Source organism: Acipenser ruthenus, chromosome 25 (assembly GCF_902713425.1).
Source record: "Acipenser ruthenus chromosome 25, fAciRut3.2 maternal haplotype, whole genome shotgun sequence".
Lineage (NCBI taxonomy): Eukaryota > Metazoa > Chordata > Actinopteri > Acipenseriformes > Acipenseridae > Acipenser > Acipenser ruthenus.
This window is the reverse complement of record NC_081213.1, coordinates 20,014,242-20,026,479: the sequence shown is the minus strand read 5'-3', so window position 1 is coordinate 20,026,479 and position 12,238 is coordinate 20,014,242. Positions and strand designations below refer to the sequence as shown.

Here is a 12,238-nt window from a genome sequence, read left to right as displayed (position 1 = left end):
ACTAAAAGGTACACAGTAATTACAACAGACGGTCAAAAGACCATTGGTGCAAAGTCAACATTTGGCTACTGCTGGCACATGGGTGCTATGCACAAATACCATTGAAAATGGATAGATATAAAAATCAATGAGGAACAGATATTAGCTGTAATATCAATGGCTTTTGCCCATGTACTTTAAAACCTCTTTCAAGACAATGTCTCGCTCTTACCAATCTGTAGCTGTCTTTTGCATTTTGATAGGGGAATGTAGGTTTTAGTTTAAACCATCTGAAGTGAAAGAGTGTCCAACAGGACTTAATATGTTTTTAAATCTCCATGCTCCTTCAATCTCGCAGCTGTAGTGCCACAGTAACCTGCTCTCTCAATCCAAGGCACCCCTGCTGGGGTAACAGGCAGCAGTGTGGATGTGCAGATTACTAGTAATGGGGTCTCTTTCATCCTTCTCAATTGATCTTAATTAAAGGCTTGTTAGCCTTTCCCGTCAAAGATATCAAAGTGAGATGTCCCGATTCCTCAATTAAAGCTTTCATTTGTATTTCTCTTTCAAAAACCAGATCAGTATTTTTATTACCAGTTTTTTTTTCATTATTTTTATTCTTTCTACATTTCGAGTACCAGTACTCATTATTAGAGTGATGGGTGACAGTGCTTGAGAGAAGTGAACGGACTGTTCTCATGCTCATAATTAAGGACCTGAGTGATGGTGCTGGAGAGGTGAGAAAGGAGTGCTTTAGTAGTCATTGTAAAAGTTTTGATTAGCTTAGAATGTATTAGTTTGATCTATTTGGATCAGTTTCTCAACTCAATCTGTCCCAGTGCTTTACCTGGTACACCAGAGCTTCAAGGAGATGAGCAGCAGTGCCAGATTGTTTTTTATATTCCTAAGTCCACAGCCTCTAAACCCACAAACTGCTTGCTCTCACCCCCGCTTTTCCCAGTACAACAAAAGCTGGATAAAGGAAGTGCATTCCAGAACCTGTTTGGTTTGTTCCGTTAGAAATACAAATCACATTTTTCCTTACAAAAAAGCTGTCGAAACCAAAGCGGCTTACGGAGCCAGCACGCTGTGAGAGATGTTGAAAGAATTGTCTCCCTTAGCAGAAGCTGCCACTTATTTAGTTCAGTATATCTTATCCTAGTGCAAGATTATATTAATAAAATAACAAGTAATACTTTGGTGGCAATAACACATACACTGTAGTGAGCCGCTAAACTCAAGACTTCCATATATTTATATATGAAATACAGTAAAGCCATGCATTTTAATTATCCATTTAATTTACCCAATTTAGCGTTATAAATGTTTTTTCTCCAACTTCAATTAATCGCTAATCACCATAAATAGCAACCTTTAAACACAATGCTTTTTACTCCAAGTTGTTATTGGCAAAATCTTTTGCTAAACACTTGTCAGGTAAAGTAATTTGATAGTGAAACCAAATGCGTTAATTCACATTAAACTCAATGTGTGTTTTTTTTTTTTTCAAGTTTGTTCATGCTGTAGCCTCCTGGTGGAGCTATAATACACTACAGATACTGCATTAATAATGTGGTGTCCACATATAGTGTTACTGAGAATTGAGAATGAGGTGATCTGTTGTCAAAATATAAGTAGGTAATGCTTCCTGTAAAATGTTATCAGTTTAACAAATACAGTCCCTGTGTTTTGTTTCCCCTGAGCTAAATCACAGATTGCAGATGCCACTTATAATAACATATTATTATTTATTTCTTAGCAGACACCCTTATCCAGGGCAACTTACAATTGTTACAAGATATCACATTATTATTATTATTATTTTTTTTATTAATTTTTTTTTACACATTATTTTTACATACAATTACCCATTTAACATTTTTTTTTGTATTGGAGCAATCTAGGTAAAGTATCTTGCTCAAGGGTACAGCAGCAGTGTCCCCCACCTGGAATTGAACCCACGACCCTCCTGTCAAGAGTAGAGAGCCCTAACCACTACTCCACACTGCTGGTGGCCTTTTTAGCACAAATTTGGCTAGTAAGCTACAAGGAGAGGCAATTTGTGTACATGAAATTATAAACATACTGCAATAAAAGTAAAATTTCACATTAGTGTGGGACACTGCAGCTTCAGTACAATCAAGAGGGGTTTCAAGGTTTCTTTTGTGGAGTTGTTTATCTCTGCTTTTGAACATTAACAGTTTTCCATAATAAAAAAAGCAGCGCATAGGGTAAAAGCTTTGAAGATCATCTTATTAATACACACAATAGGCTAGATTTACTCAGCTATGCCTCCATTCTAGGTTGCGGTATTTTTATTAGGCATAAAAAGCTTTCAAAGAGATTTCAAAGCTTGAAACAAACAACACAGCATGCTAATTTGCTCTCCTACTTATATCAAAGTTGTTAATTTCTTGTTTTGAAATATTAACGGTTTTCAATTCCTCTCAACCTTTTCATCTGAGCCCCGTATGAATAAGAATAAGTAAAGCAATTTTACAATAATGTTACAAATTATAAATGCATGAATAAAAAATACATATTTTTGCACTTCTGCTCATAGTTTCATTTGGTAAAGTTTTTTTTGCAGGCATGACGCAGTTTGCTGCAATACTTGAAAGGCTTTGCTTTTCAAGGGTCTGTGAGTCGCAGTGAAGGTAAATCGATGAGGAGCTGCAGGAACGGGCTTCAGACAAGCAGCTTCAGGGAGAGTCTTGCTGCTTTTGGGAGGAGTAACAGATGGAACCAGAGTTTGTGACTGACTTGTTTAATTTAATTACCCTGATTACGTAATTTTCTCCTGATTCCTTAATTTCTTTTGAATGATTTATTTTGTTCAATTAGGGTGGAATAAGAACCAGTAATAAAACCTTAACCAAGAACTCTATATGCTAAACAACACAGCAGGTTATAAAGTGTTGTGTGTGACAATGTCTTAAGCACATTTTGAGTACAAACATAAATATTAATATGGTTGGAGGTACGCCCCCTGCACAGCTTGCATCTTCTCTCTAACCGGGCAGGCCTCTGTAAAGCAGATGTTGTGATTATACAGGGCTTGTCATGCTCTTCCTATCCCTCGGAACCTGTGCCGGAGTGAGCAGGCAGGACAGGTGAACCAATCAAAATGCTGAACTTTGTGAGCAGAGTTGGAAACCAATTAAATGTTTCTGATTGAATAGGCTGGACTGAAGCTGCTGATGTTGTGAAATCACAAGACATTTTGATGGGAAGACCAGGTGCATAACTGACCAAAACTGATTTATGACCAGTGACATGTTAATAAAAATATCAAAACAATCGCAATTATGTTGAAAAAATACGTACAACAAAGCAGGAAACTAGGGAAAATAATGTGTTGTGTTTGAAACTTTACAGCCTGTTCCGTAACCCTTTAAGCTACGGTGGAGTACAGTTCTTAAAGCGTTGGTTACCACGAGGAGAACAGTTTATTATTGTGAATTCTGTTACTTAACATATCCCAGTGACACAGCATTTAAAACGGATCTTCAACTGTGCACAGTGTGAGAGAGCACAGCAGACATATTTTTTGCTGCAGTATCATAGCTTGTACGGTTTTTATCTGCTATTGATAATACGCTGTGTAAATAATAAATATGCAGTTCCTCCTTGTCTATAACACCACACCTACCCACAAGCAGAAGCATTACATGAAATTAACCTCTTATGGCTATGGTCAGCCCAAGCAAAAATCTTACCCTTAATTAGCCCCAGTATTCTTGTCATGGATCCAATTTAGTTTAACTTTTCAATTCTAATTTCTAGACATTTCTAAAGGAACTGTACAACAGTAGCCATCTTCTCCATGTTGTTCTGTAGGCATAAGAGCTGCCCAGAGTGTATAGCTTGCTGCTCTTGTGTTTTAGGATTTTTGTCGGAATTGTTATCAAGATCAAGCATTTCTTTAATTTTTAGAATTTCGCAATGGTACATGGTAGATCATGATGCAAGATGTCATGCAATGTCATTTTAAAAGTACTGGTAACAGTGATGTCAGGCAAAATTAGCATGAGTCAAGAAATTTTCGCTGCCATTTGTCTGAGCCACCAGGGTCCACTTAATTCTTGCTGCTGTTCATACTATTGTAAATATTATGTTTTTGTTTTTTTTTGTAATGACAAAACAACATCATATTTAACATATTTGTATTCTCCCAATATCTGATCTTAAAAAAATAATTTAGAATATTGGTTTCCATGTTGTTGTTTTATACTTTGTAGAAACAAAGATGAATGTGAGCTATCTGAACCATCAGGTATGCCGTAAAAAGCATTTGCTCTGACTAGAAGGTATAGTAAATTCCTGATAGATGACACAATATATTTACTGGTGGCCGTGAAGGGTTAAATGTAGAGTTTTATATAGACGGTATCTGCAGCCAGGGGTGTTTTTTAATTATATATTTTTAATTGCTTCTGTTACCCCTGTTGTTTATCAACTTAGTGAAATTGAGATTTGTGCCTTTTTTTTAACTTTGCTCAATAAATGTTGCCGCAGTAATTTTCCTTGTTCTCCCGAGGCTTCTGTAAAGCCCGGCTGCAGTAATTCATCATTAAGTTTGTACATTTCAGTGCACTTGAATAAGAGAGCCTATTCCATGTAATTGTGTTAAAGTAGGCTAAGGATTCTTATTACAGTCTGCTCATGATATTTGTTTGAGTTTTAGTTGACAATAGGTTAGCTTCTTTGATTTTTTTTTATTTGCACAGATTTGTAATTTGTAACTTTCTTTTTACTTTTTGTAAGAGCAAAACATTTTTGAAATGTTAATAAAACGGTGTACTTTTCTGGTTTTGATATTATGTTATGCAATACCTGAGACAGTATGAATGCCAGCAGGGATAACTGAACTTAGTACTGAGTATCTTACTGCTGAGCTGAAGGAACACATATTCTCATAACTAGGATCCTCACAGCAGACGGTACTGAGATTAGGGCCTGTGACTCAAAGAAGCAGGGGGCTCAATTCTTTGCTGTGCCAGCTGGCCATTTTATCCCACATGTATTTTAAGTTAAGTTAACATGACTTTGGTGGAAAATAGAAACCTATTGGGGGGAGCTAAAGAGATTACAGTTCTGACCTTGAAGGTCCAGTAATCAGGCTTGGAGGGAAAAAAAAGAAGGTTTTGAAAATGACCAAGCGGCAGCAAGTCTGCCTTGAATTGCATCCCACCTGCTACGACTACCTGCCAAGTCAAGCTGACTTCAGATCCTGTCTAACAGAGCTGGGACAGTCACTGCTTCTTCAGTGTAGATGCCTCTTCTTCCACAGAAGAAGCAGGTACTGAAGCCAGCAGTTTATTGATTCCCATCGGCCACTCTCTTGCAAGATTCTGAAAACTGAAAAAGAGGCTAATAAGGCTGTGGCAACAACATCTACTCTTCTGAGATTGTAGTGTAGTGGGCCCCTTATCCCACAGCTCTCATCCCTAGGCTTGAAAAAGGGGCAGATGGCAATATTCTCAGCCAAGCAGCAAGAAAGCTTGCCTTTTATGTTTTAGTTGAAAGTTTCTGATGCATTTAGTGCCCTGGAAATGAACCAGAACCAAGCACCAGAGACCAAAATTCAGCGTAGAAAATAATTTGATCCCAGTTGTCTGTCAATATACTGAAAAGGCTATATTTTTTAAATTATTTTCATTTCTCTCCCAAACCCCCATCCCCAACCTGACATCTTTGTACAAATATCTTCAGATCAATAATTTGCACCAACACAAACCTGGATGTTATATTCCTCTACGTTTGGGCTCTTTTCTCAATCTACAGTGCGCTTACTCATTAATTGGTTCCACAGGACGACATTTCCAATTGATATTTCCCATCCCTCAGCTCAAAGAATTCCTATTTCTCACATAGATAACTTTTTCAGATTTTTGATTACTGTACTCTCATCGTCATATACTAAACACTGTACAATAATTGGTAGATCTAGGAAAATATTAAGCCTTACACAAAAATGTCACTGGGGTATAAAATACAACACCAGTGTTCCCTGGAGAAACTCAAAGAGCACCGTTTACAAAAGAAAGTCTGGTTCAGGAGGAGGGAACAGTTTTATATCATATACCAGGTACATGTAGGTTTAATGCCAGAGGTATACATTAACTCAATAAGTGGTGGACCTGGTCTTAATTCAAGTGTCCTCCTCATAGTTCTTTCCATAAACAGCAATCCCAGTTCAAGCCCAATGGGGACTTCAAAGAGCCAATCAGAACAGATGAAGCTCCAACTTAAAAACCCTAGCCTGTGCATTGTTTTAAAAGCATTCCACAGCCCAGGTACAGCAGAAAGCCCAAGATCTAAAGAATAAAAGCCAACACTGAGAAGGAGGAACTGCTCTTCCAATCTTGGCTTCCTGTTGCTACAGCCCCATGCTTCAGTTCCAGCAATCTCGTTCTGCTGCTTCTTCGCGCTTCAGTAGGTAATCTGGTGATTCTGTCCTGATGTTATTTGTTGGTTACCATCTCTTTCTTGACACAGAAAACTTCCTTTTTTACAGTTGCCAATAAGAGATTTCTTTAGATTTTTTTTTATAATAAACCGTTATACAGCAATGACAATCTAAACACATCAATTATAATAATGTCCCCATATTCACAATACATTTTTTATGTACTATCACATAAACAACAATAATTGCCTTTTTTAAAAGTGTAATGTACCCTCTAAAAATCTATGGCACATTTGCTACCTAAATAAGAAACATTTTAAGAAGTAGATCATTTAAACCAAATTACAAATGTACCATTTAGAATATGAATCATTTTTCTTTTTGGTATTACCTTAATAAACATATACAGCAGAGTGCTTAGTTATGTTCCACTGAACCTGCTGCAGTGAAGCGTGCTGTTATAGCAAGTTCACTTCAAATTGTCTATTGGGCTGTGGACTCATTTTTATACACCCGCCAAACATTATTGAAGTAGTGTTGTGTTCCTGTGTTTGCGTTTACTAGTTCAGCTAATAGGAAACGTGTTCAGAATGCGTCCTTCAGTGTGTCTCAGTTCAAGTTCATTACCACGCTACATCCAAATAAACCCATTCCATATGCTACCGGGTGTTACATGTCATTGATGCACTAGCAAGTGCCCAAGTGGTTGCTGCTAAAGCAGGTGTTTGATCTCCTAACAACTGACTGGACAGTAAAATGTCCAAATGGTGCACAAAAGGTAGTACCCCTTCCCTTACATTCAGTCCCTTCTGCACAAAGCTTTAACTCATGTTTTTTCTGAATATATTTTCATGAATAAAATCATTAGATAGTCATTAAACTGTTCCAGTTGTTTGGTTTCTTTAAGTGTCTTCCAATTTTTTTAACTGACTTTGAATATGAATGGGGCAACACAACGTTATAGGGAGGTTGGTAGTCATATAACCTAATGGTAACTGTGGTTGTAAAGGTTTTATTGTTTAAATGTTAAAATAAAATATCAATCCTATACCGTAAGTGGACTGCGACTATACACACTGAGCACTTGTATCAACCTTTTTTTTAAAAAAGTTTCATAATTTATAGTATCTTGATACTAACCAATGTAGTTGAATAATGAAATGCTAAATCAAGTCTGCCTGTTTGTTGAAAATGTATACGACTTCACACAAAAATGTTAAAACAAAACCAATTTCTCAGTGTTTGTAATGCAGATGCTAAAAAAAAAAAAAAACACCTTTATCAGACTGTTCATTTTGGTCCTTAAAGGTAACAAGTCTAATGACTGAAATGGATGGAAATGATTTGGTACATTCAAAATTAGGAATGCAGTGTTGACTTAGTGTATATATTTTAAATCCCCAACCTCTTATGATAATTGTTTGCTTGGGCAGGCTTGTGCAGGCACAGCATTAGCCCCCATTATCTTTGGTAGATGGTTAAATGTGATTAATAAGGGGAATGTTTATTCTCTTTTCTGTGTGATTCCATCAGCTTTTATTTTACATATTTTTTTACACTGGTTTAGATGAGTAACATTTAGATATTCTAACAATGCAGAACAATTTGCCTACAAAATCTCAATACTTTACTGCCCCCGGACTTACTGAACCTTCAGAGATCTGCAAGTCATTTTACATACTGAAAGCAATTCAGAAAGTTTCAGCTCCTTTTCAGTCCAAAACAGCACATAACAAAATTAATGAGAGATAAAGAAGGCTGATTACTGGAATTTCTAAGATCTCCTTGTAGACATAAACTGCCATTTTAATATTTTAAAATAAGTAATATTACTCATATGAGAATTTAAATAATACAATTTGTCAAAGTGTGCTTGATTTTGTTCATTCTGTTCTGTTTATTACACAGTCCGACAATGGGACGATAAACATAACACCACATGCAAGTAGTCTGAATCAATCACATTCTAATGAATTCCACAATAAAACCATGGTTAACAACTAATATAATATAAAAACACAAGCAGAAACAAAACACTTTGGTCATCAGCTTCAATCTCTATAGGAATAAACTGGTAAAAATTCTAACCTGGAGCAGAATCCAGGTGATAGTGACTGGTAGTGGCCCTGAAACAACACAAAGTTTATGTAAAAAAAGTGATTCTAGAAAAAAAAAAAAAAAAAAACTGAAAAGGCTTGGTTTTTTTCACAGCCGTTTGGTGCCAACAGCTAGGTTAAAATAGAAAATGTGCACTCAAAACCTAAATAAATTCACCAAACTACCAATATCCACATAACTGAAAGACATGACAAGTGTGCTACATCCTCGTGGGTGTGTTGGCCTAAAAAAAGATTTAGTTCCCTGTACCATGAATGAATGTTGAACAAAATCACCACGGTGATGTGGAGCAAGACCATGCCAAATTTTCAAAGAAGGAATCTTCAACTTGATTTTTATGGAAACATGGAGCAATTAAGGTTTTTTATTGTATATAATAAAGGTTTCCTAATACAGGACCCCCGTCCCTATGTATATTTGTGCCCCGTCTTTATGATTTATTGTATTATTTTGTATTTGTATTATGATTTATATTATACTGATATTGATTTATTGTTTGGCAAGGATGAGCGAGGTGCTGTCTGACATCTTAGTGTTTTAGTGTTTTAAATACCTCGTGAGAACGCGTGACTGTCAGCTACTGATTGTTTGACTAGCTGACAGTCACACAGACTTAGTAACAATTGCTAAATGTGCTGGTTAATAAACCAGCAGGATACTTGTTATTGTTTATTGTTTGTTTGTTTGTTTGTTTGGCCAATGTGACTTTTTGTTTGAAAAAGTGTTTTGTTTTGTGTAAATCTTTTGTTTATTATTTAATAAAGAGCTGAGAGCCATAGCGTCTCAGTTTTGCACCCACCATTCCTTGTTTTAGGTTTCTGTTTCTGGTCTGACGTCACCACTGCAAAGCCATCCTGTTCCCACACAACTAACCTGTTCTCAGTTGATCCCATCATTTATTTGATTAGGGATTGTACCTTACAATACCTCTTTATTTAATCAATGTCCTGTTATTAGTTCCAATTACTATGTCACTAACTGAATACATTTGGATCAGGATGGAAAACACCAGATGGCATGTTAATTGCCAGGCATATAATATCTCCACTCTCTCTCTATATATATATATACAGACTCTGGATATGCCTGTGGCAAATTGGGTAATTGCAAGAACCCCTGGAGCACTGCCTTGCTTTGCACATCCATTTCTTATAAGACTATGCTGGCAGCATGAATCAACCAGAGGTAAAATATTAATCAATTTTCATTTCAAATTCTCATTTAAATTGCTACCTGTAGATGCTATCCAGTCAGAGCAAACTCTTTGATGCCTACCTGCATGTGACAGAGATCGAATGAGTCTTAGTGTTAGATCTCCGTTTCGACCTGTGAGAGCACGGTGTACGAGGAACAGAGTACCCTTAATGCAATGGCACGACAATTTATTCCGTAGGGTAGATGGAAGTCGGTCAGTTCGGAAGGGGGCGGAGCTATGGCACCCGAGCTCAGTGACCCAGACGGTAAGCGGCGTGGCATCCAAGGACTGGAGGAGCGGATGCGCTCGTTAACCTCGGGGTCATGGGCGAGGGTATAAATAGGGGGCATGGCTTGAGTGATCTGTTCCTTTGCATATGGTTAACTCATATAACCAAGAAGGAGCCCGTATTGTGGAAATCGACCGTGAGTGTTTTTGTGTCTGTGTCCTAACACTGTGTGTCTTGTGTGTTGTTGTCTCACTAAAGATTACTGAGCACGATCCGGAGCTGCAGCCGCAGGCCAGCGAAAACCCGGACTTCACCACTCACCTTTTTCACTATCGGGACTGTCTTTGTGTTTGCACCTTTTAGCACTTGAATCACGCACTGTCTTTGTGTTTGTGTTTAGTGTGGGTGTCTGAACGGGACTTTGGGGTTGCGGGTCAAACCCGTAGGATTACAATTAGAAGTGATACACGCCGCTGTATCACTTCCAGCACTATTATTATTTACAGGTTTTGCCTTGAGGCTCTGGACATTTATTAAATTAAATAAACACCCTTGCACCTGTACCAACGTCTGTCTGTGTGATTATTCTGCACTGCACTCACCTGCACGTCATTACCACTTTGCCACACTGCATCATCTATAACCCTTGTAATTGGAAACTGGATGTTGAAATGCTGCTTTCTCCACGTCTCAGTGGCCGTGCAAGACTCAGCTGTAATGTTGCCGATTTTGTTTTGCAGGTGAACCGTAATGCTGCAATCTAAGTTGCTTTTCATAACCTCCAGAAACAGTGTGCCAAAGTTAATTCATCAGCCAGAAAACATCATCTCAATATAAGTCATGAGTCTACACTCCAGATGGTTAATATTCAAACACTGCATCGACATTTACCCATCACTGAAGGAGGATATAAATGGCAATAAACTGAACACAAAGCCCTGATTCCTGATGATGTTACAAATCATGCCAGTCTTGAAATATTTACTGGTCACAACAAGGCCTTGTGTTCTACTCTATACCAACTGGCTGGTGTCCACAACCTGAAATACTGTGCCCACATTCAAAGAGCAATTTGAAACAGGTCTGAATTAACACAGCTATTTTAACTAATGTATTCACTTCTTGGTTAGAATCAATTTGTATTTGGCTCTGCAACGTACCTTCGCTCTAAATTCAGCTGGTACACCAGATTGTAACCATTAAACAGTCCCCGTGCCACACTTTGTCCCAAGTGGAAATCAATAAGAAAGAGCACATCAAACAAGTGTGGTATTATATCTACTGGGCCAGGGAGTTGCAGGGGGACAGGTAGATTATTTAAGATATTTCATACCACGACCAAGTTGTGTTTTAAGGGGTATTTAGTAACCTTTGAAATGAATGATACTAACATGAGAGTTCATTGGAATTACAGGGCAAATAGCCCAAGGGGACTTTCAATCTCAGTGCAACTGAGGAAAATCAGTGAGCGAGGAGTAAGAAGTTACATGTAGATTATGTTTTTTAGATTAAGAACATTGCATGTCTAACTCATGTAGAGGAGGAGAAGTGGATTACAGAGATCTGTTCTTACAAACATGGCATTATTGTACTAAATCTTCTATCCTCTTTGTACCATACAAGATGGACTAAGAGGACCAATGCCGCACACAGACATTTTCAGGCGTAGAACAGTATAGAAGGGAGAATAGAGCTGAACACATTCATGAAGACAGAGGCACTCATGAGAACTCTCAAATCATTGTTAATCATCAGTGTATATGGATGCTAGAGCATGCCAGGTTTCAGAGCATCGTATTTTTATGAAAAATAAACTCCCCTGGAACATCCGCATGTGTGAGGCAATATAAAACACTTTATTATAAAGTCTTAGCTCTCAATCACTGCCACCCTGCCCCTAAATAATGCATACTAGTCCAAACACTGCCTTCACAGCTCTCCAACACTGTCAAACTGCACTGAAATAATGAAAAGCAAAACTCAGCTCTCCAGCGCTGTCACCCAAATCCTCAATAATGAGTGCTCAGCCTCAACACACCAGTACTGTCACCTATCATATGCATATCATTAAAAAAATTACCTGCGTGAGATGAGCAAGTTTATTCTATTGTATCATTGGGTGAATCGTTTTTATTTGTAGCACAATTTGCCTGACATAACACCATAATGTTCAGAAGAAATCACGACATCTTACAAGCAAAACTGCACTTTATTAATAATTAAAAGCACCATCACAATGTGCACTAATTGGTACCATTGCAGGCAGTCTTTGAGTGAAATCAACAACAGAATAATTAGTTAAACT

The 12,238-nt window shown here is 37.6% G+C and overlaps 1 protein-coding gene across 1 annotated transcript in view; it reads right to left on the bottom strand.

The window, feature by feature from the left end:
* Positions 1-12,238, bottom strand: part of LOC117414204 (caM kinase-like vesicle-associated protein) — a 40,269-nt gene that overhangs the window by 22,173 nt on the left and 5,858 nt on the right. The window lies entirely within an intron of this gene.